The sequence below is a fragment of the Syngnathus floridae genome, unplaced genomic scaffold (assembly GCF_059516105.1).
Source record: "Syngnathus floridae isolate MCC-2025c unplaced genomic scaffold, RoL_Sflo_1.0 HiC_scaffold_162, whole genome shotgun sequence".
NCBI classification, from domain to species: Eukaryota; Metazoa; Chordata; class Actinopteri; order Syngnathiformes; family Syngnathidae; genus Syngnathus; species Syngnathus floridae.
The window spans coordinates 31,586-35,000 of record NW_028284180.1 but is presented as its reverse complement, the minus strand read 5'-3'; positions in this window follow the sequence as shown (position 1 = coordinate 35,000).

Genomic DNA, 3,415 nt, shown 5'->3' with positions numbered 1-3,415 from the left:
GTCCTCCCATTCTGCCAGTGTTCCTTGGACTTTGAATATTTCAAAGTCTTTTCGCTCCGGGCTAGGGCGGGTGAGGTCGTCTCGAACCACGTGCCTGAAGGCCGCCTCGCGCCGGATGCAGGCCCCGCTCTGTCGTGCGGTGTGACCGTCCAACGCGGGCATCGCTAGATTAGCCGTGGCCACGATCCTTCCACACCGCGAGCCTTTCGCCCTCGGCCGGTGTCGGTCAACGTGTGGGGTGGGGGGGAAGGACGGCTGCCGGGAGCAGACAGCCGTCCCCGGGTGGGGTGTACAGTCCCTTCACCGCGGCCGCCGGGAGCAGACGGCCGTCGAGCGATTCTGCCATTGTCCCTAGGACTTTGTACATTTCAAAGACCCTGCGCGCGGGCCGCTGATCCCGCTCGGTCGCTCCGGCCTGTGTTTAAGGAGGCGGCCGGTCCTCCCATTCTGCCAGTGTTCCTTGGACTTTGAAAAGTCTTTCCGCTCCGGGCTAGGGCGGGTGAGGTCGTCTCGAACCACGTGCCTGAAGGCCGCCTCGCGCCGGATGCAGGCCCCGCTCTGTCGTGCGGTGTGACCGTCCAACGCGGGCATCGCTAGATTAGCCGTGGCCACGATCCTTCCACACCGCGAGCCTTTCGCCCTCGGCTGATGTTCAACCAACGTGTGGGGAGGGGGTTATGGACGGCTGCCGGGAGCAGACAGCCGTCCCCGGGAGGGGAGACTTCACGGCGGCCGCCGGGAGCAGACGGCCGTCGAGAGATTCTGCCAGTGTTCCTTGGACTTTGACTATTTCAAAGTCTTTCCGCTCCGGGCTAGGGCGGGTGAGGTCGTCTCGAACCACGTGCCTGAAGGCCGCCTCGCGCCGGATGCAGGCCCCGCTCTGTCGTGCGGTGTGACCGTCCAACGCGGGCATCGCTAGATTAGCCGTGGCCACGATCCTTCCACACCGCGAGCCTTTCGCCCTCGGCCGGTGTTCGCTCAACGCGCGGGCCGCTGATCCCGCTCCATCTCTCCGGCCTGTGTTTAAGGAGGCGGCCGGTCCTCCCATTCTGCCAGTGTTCCTTGGACTTTGAAAATTTCAAAGTCTTTCCGCTCCGGGCTAGGGCGGGTGAGGTCGTCTCGAGCCACGTGCCTGAAGGCCGCCTCGCGCCGGATGCAGGCCCCGCTCTGTCGTGCGGTGTGACCGTCCAACGCGGGCATCGCTAGATTAGCCGTGGCCACGATCCTTCCACACCGCGAGCCTTTCGCCCTCGGCTGGTGTTCGTCCAACGTGTGGGGAGGGGGTTAAGGACGGCTGCCGGGAGCAGACAGCCGTCCCCGGGAGGGGAGACTTCACGGCGGCCGCCGGGAGCAGACGGCCGTCGAGAGATTCTGCCAGCGTTCCTTGTACTTTGAATATTTCACAGCCGTGCTCGCACTTAGGAAATTTTCGAGCGCTGTGGCACTTAGACATTTTTCGTCAAGCGTGGCACTTAGAAATTTTTCGTCAAGAGAGGCACTTAGACATTTTTCGTCAAGAGTGACACTTAGAAAATTTTTCACTCTCTTTGTGCCTTCCAGGGTGCTGTGCAACCCTGCGTGTTGTGTTCCCACCGAGCAAGGGGCGCTGCTGGCGGCCATGACCAAGCGCTCGGCACCGGGCCCTTTCATTTTGTGGGGTAAATTATGCGCCCCCCATGCTCGTTCTGACTATATTTTGCGAAAGGGGGGTAAATCGTTGATGAGTACGCTGACTAGGGGGACCAACCATCGTACTCTGGCGCACCTGAAGACCAAAGTTGGTACTGCACCCTACCCCTGGTACCCCAACCCCTGGTACCTAAAGAGGGAGAGGCCGAATTTTCGCTTTCGGCGGCCGACCGCGGGAACCAGCCGAGGCGGACACTTTTCGGCTCAAGAGCCGTTGGCACTTAGAAAAAATTCGCACAAGTTGGCAGGACTTCCGGGGCCAGAGGCCGAATTTTCGCTTTTGGTGGCCGTTATGGGGAACCAGCCGAGGCGGACACTTTACGGCTGTTGAGTCGTTGGCACTTAGAAAAAATTCGCACAAGTTGGCAGGACTTCCAGAGCAAGAGGCCGAATTTTCGCTTTTGGTGGCCGTTATGGGGAACCAGCCGAGGCGGACACTTTACGGCTGTTGAGTCGTTGGCACTTAGAAAAAATTCGCACAAGTTGGCAGGACTTCCAGGAGAAGAGGCCGAATTTTCGCTTTTGGTGGCCGACCTGGGGAACCAGCCGAGGCGGACACTTTTCGGCTCAAGAGCCGTTGGCACTTAGAAAATATTTGCCAAACTTGGCTTGACTTCCAGGAGAAGAGGCCGAATTTTCGCTTTTGGTGGCCGACCTGGGGAACCAGCCGAGGCGGACACTTTTCGGCTCAAGAGCCGTTGGCACTTAGAAAATATTTGCCAAACTTGGCTTGACTTCCAGGAGAAGAGGCCGAATTTTCACTTTTGGTGGCCAACCTGGGGAACCAGCCGAGGCGGACACTTTACGCTGGTTGAGTCGTTGGCACTTAGAAAATATTTGCCAAACTTGGCTTGACTTCCAGGAGAAGAGGCCGAATTTTCACTTTTGGTGGCCGACCTGGGGAACCAGCCGAGGCGGACACTTTAGGCTGGTTGAGTCGTTGGCACTTAGAAAATATTCGCCAAACTTGGCTTGACTTCCAGGAGAAGAGGCCGAATTTTCACTTTTGGTGGCCGACCTGGGGAACCAGCCGAGGCGGACACTTTAGGCTGGTTGAGTCGTTGGCACTTAGAAAATATTTGCCAAACTTGGCCAGACTTCCAGGAGAAGAGGCCGAATTTTCACTTTTGGTGGCCGACCTGGGGAACCAGCCGAGGCGGACACTTTAGGCTGGTTGAGTCGTTGGCACTTAGAAAAGATTTGCCAAACTTGGCCAGACTTCCAGGAGAAGAGGCCGAATTTTCACTTTTGGTGGCCGTTATGGGGAACCAGCCGAGGCGGACACTTTACGCTGGTTGAGTCGTTGGCACTTAGAAAATATTTGCCAAACTTGGCTTGACTTCCAGGAGAAGAGGCCGAATTTTCACTTTTGTGGGCCGTTATGGGGAACCAGCCGAGGCGGACACTTTACGCTGGTCGAGTCGATGGCACTTAGAAAATATTCGCCAAACTTGGCTTGACTTCCAGGAGAAGAGGCCGAATTTTCACTTGTGGTACCCGACCTGGGGAACCAGCCGAGGCGGACACTTTAGGCTGGTTGAGTCGTTGGCACTTAGAAAATATTCGCCAAACTTGGCTTGACTTCCAGGAGAAGAGGCCGAATTTTCACTTTTGGTGGCCGACCTGGGGAACCAGCCGAGGCGGACACTTTAGGCTGGTTGAGTCGTTGGCACTTAGAAAATATTTGCCAAACTTGGCCAGACTTCCAGGAGAAGAGGCCGAATTT